At 39.5% G+C, this 12,277-nt stretch overlaps 1 pseudogene; it reads left to right on the top strand.

Annotated features, from left to right (window-relative positions):
• Positions 1–8,806: 8,806 nt before the first annotated feature.
• On the top strand, positions 8,807–11,857 carry LOC138241284 (deoxyribonuclease-2-alpha-like; annotated as a pseudogene).
• Positions 11,858–12,277: the final 420 nt, after the last annotated feature.

The following is a 12,277-nucleotide window of genomic DNA, read 5'->3' as shown; positions in this document are numbered from 1 at the left end:
CACACTGTATTGTCGTGTATGAAACCCGCGGCGTTTTATATTGAATTATTCCGCTTGGTTGACTCATTTCAGTCTTGCCACGCCCACCCAGGGACGCCAAATAAATGTAGAGAAAAGTGGTTCAGGGACGCCAAATAACGTAGATTATAGTGGCTCTCTGAAGGCACCAGTTCTGTAGGGTTTGGGCATGTACTGAGACAATTATTAATTGTAGCAGTAAATCACAAAGTTGATTCTTTTGGTGGCTTTAGAATCCAACCATGCGACATAACTCAAACAACGCGCACACACAGGTACTAATACACGAGGATACATTTATTAATACATAGAATATGCATATAAACCTAACAGATCTTATCGAGAGGGTTATCAGAATACAAAAGATATATATTCAATCAGTTACAAAGAGTTACACATCAAGAGGAAATACGTTCAGTATATCATTCATTAAGACCGTTTCGTAAAGTGAACTTGGTTACAACTTCTACATTAGATACTCAAACAAGTACATAACTCTTAGGAATTAAATTGATATCAACTGGTTTGGATAACAATTGAATTCTCGAGCTGTAATGCATTGAAGTTGAATACTCATCCAATCTCTGGGGATTCAGATCTCCTGCGGGCACAAAGAAACAGTTGCAGGCTGTTGCTGTCCAATCCGCGCTCTCTGGCTCGGTGCCAGGCTGTGCTGTGCGGCTTGCGACGGTGCGCTGCTGGTGCTCATTGTTGGCTTTAACTAGCAAAGTTTGTGCACAGGAGAAAAGATGACTGTGGGTCCCAGCAAGTCAGGAAGAGGACCAGTTCGTTCCTGATGAAGAGCTAGTTCTGAATAGCAATTCAGCTGTCCACAGTTCCGACCTGTTCACGAGGCCTGCTGCTGGTTACTCTCTGGCAACCTCCACTCTAGACTCTTAGAACAAAGGAAAGTTCTGGCACTCGGACACACTGGCCGTTCCGTGGTTGTCCGGGCTGAGTCTCAGGATGGTCAGGAGGCGCGCTGCGAGAATGTCCTGCCCTTGGGATTCTCCTTTGAATTCCCTTTAGAATTGTTGAATCTGAATCTGAATCTTGTTGAATCACTCAGGCTCTCTGTGTTGCCTGTTTTTACCTGGAGGAACTTCAGCTCATTGATTGGCTGAAAGTTCCATGGGCATCAGAGTCCCACGTGGGTTACTCGGCCCTACCAGTCCCTGATTGGTTGATCAAGGTGAGATATGAGTCACTTAGTCCTGACACTTAGGAATGCAATCCAGATGTCCAACTCGCACTCCCTAGACAGATAGGCACCAATGGATGACCATTGATCATGATAGCCAGGCTTAGCTAAGTGCATCCCCCTTTGGGAGCTGTCCTTGGACCTTAAATCACCTTGCATGAATGGTTTCTCTGTGGCTGCACCACAGAGATGAACAGAGAAATGAGGCCTAATTTGGGAAAGCTCAGAAACACTTAATTCTGCCTTATTATTAAGCCTCGCCGCTACAGCCAGAAAGTCAAGAAACATCCTTTGAAAAAGTTTGGCTCCATGATAAAGCATAAGATCATGGGTAATAGGTCAAAAGACGTCAGAATTCAGAATGAAACAAATCCATCTTTGGAAACGTTAAGAGCCCAGGGAACATCCAGTGGACGTGGGAGCTGTGAAAGCTTTGGACCATTTAAAGTGCCTGATGAGTACAACAAGCCTCAAAAACACAAGGTATGGATTAGTTACCCAAACTTTAATTATTAATTTGGACATTGTATTTTTAATATTAGCACTACAGAAATTATTTGAATAGAATGCTCATTTGTACATCAAATAACATTCTAGAAGACATTCCTATTAATTGCAATCAACAAGAATAGCAACTGCTACTGTATGGTGGCCAATGCTGAATGTTCTGTATGAATAATACAAATTTATCAAGATCAATACAGTACGTAACAGTTCAAGTATAATAGCTGTGGAAGAAATATTCCTAAATTGTTTTCTTTGTGTGCTCATAGTTCTTCAAAAAAAGTTTTTAGTTTGGACAGATTCAGTAGGAATAAGCCTCAGAACACTCCATATGGTGAGTATTTAGTTTGTGACTTGGATTTTATTTTGTGTAGCACATTAGTGACAAGTGTGGTTCAGAATTAGACATTGGATGGAATTTATGTAGAATGGGGGAATTCATCCTAAATTTAGAATCCTTTAAAAAACAAACTGATTTGTATACAAATTGGCCTTGGTGTTCTGCAAACGTCAAGTTTTATTGACTCTGCTACCTCCATAGGAATGGTGAGGCAGAACTCTAAACTCCACTCTGATCAAGTGGTTACCTGTGCACCTCTACTCTTACCTGATCTCTCTTCTTCTAAATAGTCCATTGTCCAGTGCATCAATCTTTGGCAGTCCTCTTCAACAGTACTCTATTTTCTCCATTTTCAGTGCCCTCCCTCATTCCCTTCTACAGTATCTCTCGGTATAGTAAATATGACTAAATGTGACTTATATGATAGATATAAGATTTAAGCTAATACGTCTTCCTTCTTTTACAAGTAAAGTTATGAAAACCACTTTAGAACTAAACAACAGGATCGCTCATATGAAAATAAGACCCTAGCAGTAGTCAATATGGTTTTAGAAAAGGTCATTCTTCCTTTACCAACTTGTTAAAATTCTTCAAACAAGTCACAGCACTAAACACACAGAACGTACAAAATGATATGATTAGATTTTAAAGATGCTTTTGGTAATGTTCTTCTTAAATTAAAGGCAATAGGCATTTAGGGAAATTTGTGTATTGAACTGGTTAAGGGACAGGTAATAGTACAGATCAGGGGTGAATAGTCCAATAGAAGATGACAGGAATAATAGTTATGAATGTGATTGAAACGACTGAAAAACAGTTGTCTAATAGCCAAATTACCACACACCTTTAATCAAATAGCTTCTTATTGAATAAACCTGACATTCAGATGCCTCTGGGTAGAACTGTATCTAAAGTCTATCTTACCTGCTGCCATGGAATAAAGAAACTCGAACAGTGACATGTCAAACCACTCTGTGTTTCCAGGGATCCCTGTAATTCCAAATTCAGGAAGATGCCAAAAAAAACATCTTTGCTGTCGAAGATGTCGACTGCTTTATCCAGAGCCTTCCTGTAATAATCCATCTGCCATCATCAAACATGTTTAACATGGAGGGGAAACTCCTTGCAATGAAAACTCAAAAAAGGAGTTCTAATGATGGGAACCTCATTTGCCTAGCTGATCTACTGTTTCTGAAATAAAAATAATCGCATTCATGTTTTTGTATAATGTTGAGTTATTCAAATAGGTGAGCACACTACCACATGCATGACCAGACACTTTTCAACTAAATCACAAAATGGTTTGTTAGTTGTCTGTAAATATCTTATTGGTGTACTATACCATTAAAAAAATAAAACAGTCTTGGCCTTCATAATTCTATTCATAGTTATAGCAAGACCTGATTTACTGTAAGTATTCAAAATCCTCAAAGCTACTGACCTACAGTAGTGCACTTCATAAGATTTAGTAGTGCAGCACGAACTAGGGGAAACTATTTGGATTTAAAAAATATAAGAGGTTTAAATAATCTACCAAACAGGGAAATGCATATTTTTATTCAAAGGGTTTGGGGCCTGGAACAAACATCCCAACTATGATGTGGACGCCGATATCCTGACGTCCTTGAGGAAAGGGTTAGACTAGATACATGAATGAATTGGCTACTGAAAAACCAGGCAAGCCAGATGAACTATCAACGTTCTACTGTGCACCAACAAGTGCACCTAATGAACTTTCGTGTGATTGGCAAGTTGCAATGCCTCACTGCACAAGCTGTATTGCCGGTCAGAGGGCTTAAAACAAATTGGCAATTTATCTACTCTGTGTTTTTGGTTTCCCTTCGGACCGCTTAGGGGAGCGAACCGTTAACGGACCGCGGTGAGCAACAAGTCCCGAAACGGTTAGCCAGCATCTTGATACTGTCTGCAGGAGAGAGTAATTTTAATATAATTTGTGTTCCTGGAGATCGATTTAGATTATTCGGGAAATACAAACCACGATCATAACATTTATATTTATAGACATACTCCAATATGGCGTCTCGCTCTCCATTGTCTTCCCCCGACTCTGCTACGGGTTCAGGTACCGACCCGGCTCGGCCAGACACAGGAGAGCCGCTCGGTGGGTCAGATTCGGATTCAGACTTGGGTCTCGGGGAGGAAGGTTGCGGTGCTGGTGACCTGGGGTATCGCCTGGAAGAGACGGAGCTCGAAGCCGAGTTTGAAGCGGCAGCTGAGCGGCTCCGTGGACTGGTGCAGACAGCGAGCAGAGAACAGCTGCTTTACCTGTACGCCAGGTATAAACAGGTAAAGCGACCCCAAACCTTTGGCAACTCTTTAATAAACTGAAGCAAAGACGTGTTTGATGTGTTTTCGGGCTCAAGATCAATTAGTTTGAAACCTTAAAAATGTGCACTCAGCATGTGCATAATCAGCTGCTGTCATGTAGTTGGTGACCTTCGTGTTTATAAAGTACTGAGTACGTTTGGATGAAGAAACCACTAGCAATATTTTCTAGTTCCCCAAGGGATCGTTTTAACTGACGAATGTTGAATAGAAGTGTACAAAACGACTTTTCTGCTACTCTCCAAACATTTTGTATTACTGACAAACCTACTGGCCACGTATACTGAGTTATATACATTATTTATATGCAAAATTTAGAAATAAGCAGTTGGCATAAATGAACAGGGTAATAAAATATATATCAATATATATATATATCATATCTAGCACATTTAAAAAATAAATTGAATCATTTTCCACACAGTGAGCATATTGCCACTGTGAATTTAAAATAGGAATACAGTTAAATTCCAGTGGATTTGCTGTTTGAAACAGCCATTGTTATCCTGTGTTCACATGATGACTAGCTAATCATATTCTTAAAGTTTGCTTCTTCTCATTGATACCTTTTCAGTTGTTGAATATGTATTCCTTTTAGAAAGCGATAGCTAAAGTATTGTGCACAAACTCATTTTAAGTTACACAAGGCAAGAGACAAATCTGTGCGACTCCACAAACCCACACTAAATATAGGTTTCAGTGTTGTCCAGAAAAAAAGAAAGGTAAATGTGTGAACTTTCACAGATATTGTAAGAAACCCAACAGACCAGGGAGTGTAAGTAGGATTTCAGTTGTTAAAGGGTAAATAACATCCTAGGCAAGTAAGATCTGTCAGTCAACTTATGGGATAGACTATGACTAAATTACATACCCGAGAAGCTGAGTTCTAGCATTCACAATCTCCTTGCCGAACTGTATTAAAAATAAAAAACAAAACATTTGCCCTACTGAAAAGCGGTTAAGAGTTTCTACCAGCTGGGCTCTGTAAGGCTGCTGATGGGTTACACATTGTGCTGTGATGCTGCAGGCAGGCCTGGAAGCAGCTTGGGGACATGAGCAAAGAACAGGCCATGCAGGAGTATGTAGCGTGTGTGCATTCGCTGGACCCAGAAGGAGGCCAGAAGGTAGGGACTTCTGACTCAATTTCACTTAAACCTGCTATTTGTTTGGTGTCAGCTTTTGGGCGCCAGGATGATGTCATGCATTGAGAGGGCGAACTGTCTCTGGGACAAGCTGTCAGATTTGTTCTAGAGATAAACCTGTTCCTGGGATTCCTACAGTACAAGAGACAGTTTCACATGATTCATCAGTAAACTACTAGCTACTAGCAACCTAATGAATACGGTCACTTGAGCAGCCCACTTGTGTCTGTAACCTCTCTTGCGTTTTTCAGTTCTTGGCAGTTTGTATACTGAAGTAATTCTGGCAGTAATTTGTAACATTAACCTCTCTCAACACAGCACCGTCATCTTACCTAAACAAAACATGAATATTAATGATCAGAAACTAAGGCCCACTTTAAAAATCACAAATATGCTCCTTAAAAAAATCACAGAATCGGGTTCCAGATAGCTGCATGTTTTGCTTACTCAAAGAGCAAAAGGTCTGTTTTCTACCAAATGTTACCAAAAACATCCCTGCCCACTTGCAGCTGACAGGACTTGGCTGTTTCCCCATATATACTGTATGCCATATACAGTGCCTTGCGAAAGTATTCGGCCCCCTTGAACTTTTCAACCTTTTGCCACATTTCAGGCTTCAAACATAAAGATATAAATTTTTTATTTTATGTGAAGAATCACCAACAAGTGGGACACAATTGTGAAGTGGAACGAAATCTATTGGATTTTTGAAACTTTTTTAACTAATAAAAAAAATGAAAAGTGGGGCGTGCAAAATTATTCGGCCCCCTTGCGTTAATACTTTGTAGAGCCACCTTTTGCTGCGATTACAGCTGCAAGTCGCTTGGGGCATGTCTCTATCAGTTTTGCACATCGAGAGACTGAAATTCTTGCCCATTCTTCCTTGCAAAACAGCTCGAGCTCAGTGAGGTTGGATGGAGAGCGTTTGTGAACAGCAGTTTTCAGCTCTTTCCACAGATTCTCGATTGGATTCAGGTCTGGACTTTGACTTGGCCATTCAAACACCTGGATACGTTTATTTGTGAACCATTCCTTTGTAGATTTTGCTGTATGTTTGGGATCATTGTCTTGTTGGAAGATAAATCTCCGTCCCAGTTTCAGGTCTTTTGCAGACTCCAACAGGTTTTCATCCAGAATGGTCCTGTATTTGGCTGCATCCATCTTCCCCTCAATTTTAACCATCTTCCCTGTCCCTGCTGAAGAAAAGCAGGCCCAAACCATGATGCTGCCACCACCATGTTTGACAGTGGGGATGGTGTGTTGAGGGTGATGAGCTGTGTTGCTTTTATGCCAAACATATCGTTTTGCATTGTGGCCAAAAAGTTCGATTTTGGTTTCATCTGACCAGAGCACCTTCTTCCACATGTTTGGGGTGTCTCCCAGGTGGCTTGTGGCAAACTTTAGACGAGACTTTTTATGGATATCTTTGAGAAATGGCTTTCTTCTTGCCACTCTTCCATAAAGGCCAGATTTGTGCAGTGTAAGACTGATTGTTGTCCTATGGACAGACTCTCCCACCTCAGCTGTAGTTCTCTGCAGTTCATCCAGAGTGATCATGGGCCTCTTGGCTGCATCTCTGATCAGTCTTCTCCTTGTCTGAGCTGAAAGTTTAGAGGGACGGCCAGGTCTTGGTAGATTTGCAGTGGTCTGATACTCCTTCCATTTCAAGATGATCGCTTGCACAGTGCTCCTTGGGATGTTTGAAGCTTGGGAAATCGTTTTGTATCCAAATCCAGCTTTAAACTTCTCCACAACAGTATTACGGACCTGCCTGGTGTGTTCCTTGGTCTTCATGATGCTCTCTGCGCTTTCAACAGAACATTGAGACTATCACAGAGCAGGTGCATTTATACAGAGACTTGATTACACACAGGTGGATTCTATTTATCACCATCAGTCATTTAGGACAACATTGGATCATTCAGAGATCCTCGCTGAACTTCTGGAGTGAGTTTGCTGCACTGAAAGTAAAGGGGCCGAATAATTTTGCACGCCCCACTTTTCATTTTTTTATTAGTTAAAAAAGTTTCAAAAATCCAATAGATTTCGTTCCACTTCACAATTGTGTCCCACTTGTTGGTGATTCTTCACATAAAATAAAAAATTTATATCTTTATGTTTGAAGCCTGAAATGTGGCAAAAGGTTGAAAAGTTCAAGGGGGCCGAATACTTTCGCAAGGCACTGTACATTGTCTTTTCGATTTGTTTATTTTCACAGGTTTCTCTCATAATTCAAAAGCCTTTTGTGCAATACAAATACAAACTTTAAGGTAAGTAACATTTTATAATGTACAAGACAGAAGGACACAGAAAATGGGGGGGAAAACATCATAGACAGCACAACAAACAATAGAATTGTATCTGTAATACTTGCTGGGTTTGCTTGCTTATTCCTATGATTAAAGCCAAGTGCAATGTTTGCTACATATGCAGGATGTGAATTGTTCATTTTATATATATCTAAAATAAAATATTTTAACATTTACACTATTTCAGGGTAGAACATTTACACGTGTGATTTTGCAGATGTTGTCCAAATCATTGATTCAGTAGAAAACATTTATTTTAGGATTTCCTGTGTATGGTCAAGACATGATGGCACGTCCGAAGTATATACTGTGTCTTTAGAATACCAACACCAGCTTTCTGTGTTTTCTGGTTTTAAAACTTGAATCATAAAGCTTTAAAGTATATATTTCCATCTTGTTTTTGTTCATTATTTTTTTTCCCATTTACATTTCTTTGACTGAGGCATCACATAAGCTAAGAACAAATCTGTTGCCTTCAAAGCTTTTTCTCCTGGTGAAAATCACTGAGTTGAAAAACACTTCTGTAAGTCAATATAATACTGATGTTTGTAATAAAAAATTCATCTGCTGGGAAAAACAAAACTAAAGATGCTTGTTGTGGGCTCTATTGAATTGAATTTACAGTAGCCCATTTCTAAATGAATACAGTAAATTAAATTGTTGAGATTAAGAGATAGATGTACATACTTCATGGCCAATTGTCAGTTGAAGAGAAATGAAAACAATTAATAGGATTAAGAATAGTCCTATTTTGGACTATGGTTTTCAATTCTCTTAATCTGACCTTTGGCCATGAAGTATGTTCAGTTTAATTCGGTTGGACAAAAAAGCCAAAAGTCAGATTAAGAGAACTGAAAACTAGCCCAAAATAGAAGATCTTTTGTTTAGTTTGATCAATTATACAGTTCTTGTTTGATTCTTGAACTTAATTGATTAATTGACTTCGTCAGCTGGAAGCAGGCTTGATAATGGACTCTGTTCAAAAAGAGCAGACTTGTCCTTTAAAAACATTGAAACTGAAAAACCAGACGGATCAAAAACGATAAGAGATTTGAATATATCTTGTGTGACCTTTTTCAGGGATTGTGATGTTACAGACAGGAGTGTGGCTGGTTCACAGCACCCCAGAACTTCCAGATGTGCAAAATCATTCTACATCATTCTTGCCCTCCAGTGGGCATGAAAATGCACAGACCTTCTTCTGCGGGACTTACACATACAGCACCTTCAAGGACATAGGTAGGCGTTCACATGTACATACAGCTGTGTGAACCTTTTCTTGAACAAGTTTGATTGTTGAGCTTTAGTATGTCCATGGCATTGACATCACAGCTGTCTATCACTTTCTGAAAGCCTTTGGTACAATTTTTCCAGCTTTTAAGATTCAAGTATTGGTTATTTGCAGTTCTTGTTCTGGTTTGGAGCACCTTTTCTTTTCCTATTCTAAATTTACCTGTGGGCAAAAACCAGTCTATTCTGTTATTTTCTGTTGGTGGTTCAATTTCATATGCAAGCTTAATATAACCCTGAGAATAGGTGGACACTAATAGACTTACACCTCATTGTGTATACAGATGAAAATAAATACCAAAATAGCCTTAGACTTTCTAATTAAATCTAAATGATGTGTATTGTGGCTGCTGAAAATGTATGTCAACATTTTAGAACTTGGAGGATAGTTTAACAAGTGAAAATAAATAAAGAAAACTCTCCAGACTAATGGAAAAAGAAAGGGGGCATTTGACCTGGATGTATGAAAATGCCATGCTTACTCTTGGTTATTTTTCATTCTTGTCTCTACAGCTGTGCAACTCCAGTATATCCATGTATACTCTTTTGACTATCACGTCCCCCAAACCTTCCACAGAGACCTTCAGTGTGTGGCTCAGAGAACATGCTATCCCAGGAAAGAGCCTTGGTTTAAGCAGCTGCCCCTGACATCTTTAGCAGGGTAAACTTTCACCAGCTTTGCAAAATGCTCTAGATTTAATGACGGTGAGCACCACTCAAGGCAGAGCTAGAGTCTGCAGAAAAAAAATCAGTAAAGTCTATGGATCACGTTTGTTTCCCAACTGATCGCTTCTTTAGAAACTATTCTCCAATTCAAAATACAGAAACAGTATTGAACAACACAGTTGCCATGATCCATAAACAATCTCTGTGCCTCATTATTGCAGTTTGTTCCTGGGAAGTGAAAATGTCACATCAGCTATTTTTCTCATTTTAGATATTTGGAATCAATAGTTAATTTTTTGCATGCCTCTACATTTTAAAATCACAAATTAATTATCACAGTTCCAGACCTGTACCAGCTTGGAAGAGATGACGAAATGTACTTATTTCTTCAAAATATGTGCTTAACAGCCCCACAGTGATGCTAAGTGTCAGAGTTGGCATAAGTTGTACTAATGATTTTTCTTTCATTGACAACAGTACAAGAGCACTGGTGCCCAGCTGGTCATAGAGGTTGCAGTTATCGGACGCGTTTGAGATCGCTTGGATATCCCAAAGTGTCCAACCCTGTTGGTGTTGGTATTCAGTGAATTATGTATCACTGCTGAAACTTGGACAACAATGTCTGATTTACTCTGAACAAGCACTTATTGAGCCTCTCAGAATCTGAATTTATTTAATTTTTACAAAGTCTAACTCTATTGTATGTTGGCTGTTTCTAGGCAGCAAGACCCACTTTCTCACAAAGATTTTGTGGAACAATATCCAGTTTATTTTTACTCAAAGCCTTTCCCAATTGAAGATGTATTTATATAAAAAAGCATACTTTGTTTTGGTGAAACTTTCTCAATCTGCCACCTGGCAACTGAACTTTCCTACATGTTTCTGCGGTTACACTTTAGATTTAAGGTTTCATAGCATCGCTTTCTTTCAAAAGAGATTTTATGGGATGTTAGTAAAGCATCAATTTATATTCAGTAGTAATTTAGGTTTAGGATTTGTGTCTGAGGTAGTTTGTAGGTGCTTTATTAACATCCTGTAAAGCCCAATTCTTGAACAAATTGATTAATAGAATATTTCAATCTTTTATTTATACAACAATTTAAATCAAATGTTTTTCTCTTGGTATGTTGATTTAAACATAAGAAAGGATAAAAATATAACTTGTGTAGCTTCTTTAGATACTGTACCATTTAATACCTAAGAACACGAGAGGTTACATTTGGCCCATTTAGCTAATTTCTTAGTAGTTAATTCAAGGATCTCATCCTGCTGTTTCTTGAAAGGAACCAGGACTTAAATAACATGTGCAGTTTGTTCCATTAGAAATTGATTAATTGATCCAAGGATCTCATTCTGCTGTTACTTTAAAGGTTATTGGAAACGGTTGTCATTTAAATACATTTAAAAAAAGGTTATGTAGAAAAGGAACAATCCAGTAAGTTTCAAACACTGCCCTTCAAAAGCAATATGTCACACTTCACACTTGATCTACTGTATATTGGTGGTGCCGATTTAAAAAAGAACGTTCTGGGTAGCAACCAATACAGTACAGCATTCAGAGAGGGGGGGAAGAAATACACATTCACTTGTTCTCGGTTCCAGTTTGACGTTTTGGTAGCAAGTGCACTTCCTGTTTTTGGTTGGGTAGAAAGTGTGCCTGGGACAGATTCTTACAGGGAACCTGTGACTCTGTTCCGTTTCAGATCTCTACTCAGGTTTGCTGGTTAACTATTTAGGAGACGACTTCTTTGCCAAAAGCTGGGGGAAGCTTCATCGGCCTCTGCTGTCGAATTGCTCTGTGGCGCACAAGGTGTACAACGTGAAGACGATGCAGCTGCCAGAGGCCAGGCCTTTCGGCATCATGGTGGACCACTCCAAGTGGTGTGTGATGAAGGGTGGGGGTCCGCACTGGACCTGCATCGCGGACACGAACCGAGAGATCAGGCAAACGAGAAGAGGAGGCGGGGCTGTGTGCTCAAGCAGGCCTGGAGTGTGGAAGGCCTTCCTCACAGTAGTTGACACATTTGAGGACTGCCAGTAACACGTGGCTGGCACAAATAGACGAACAAGAAAGGGCTGTTTTCAAAATTTACTGCATAGTTTTTCCAAGTCAAAGCAAATGGTGGTAAGTAATATGTAAGAAAACTCTGCAGTAGCTCAAGTAGGTAGTGCGTCAACACGCGTAGGCCGCAAAGGAGAAGAAAAGAAACGGGAACTGACACCTGAAGAAGACTCTACAGCTGAAATGAATTTTTGAATTAAGTACTGAATATATGGGGGGTGGGGGGGGGAGAGTCAAATTATTTTTGCTGAGGCGATATACAAATATTTAAAATCATAAAAGTACATTCTGTTTGTGTTTCTTTAAAGGCTTGTTTGTAATAATGGATGGATATGACCAGCCTTCCATTATTCCTGTGGCCCCATTAGGCAGTTCATATCAAGCACAAAAAAGGACGCT

The sequence above is a fragment of the Lepisosteus oculatus genome, chromosome 9, assembly GCF_040954835.1.
Source record: "Lepisosteus oculatus isolate fLepOcu1 chromosome 9, fLepOcu1.hap2, whole genome shotgun sequence".
NCBI lineage: Eukaryota > Metazoa > Chordata > Actinopteri > Semionotiformes > Lepisosteidae > Lepisosteus > Lepisosteus oculatus.
This window is presented reverse-complemented; position numbering and strand designations above follow the sequence as displayed.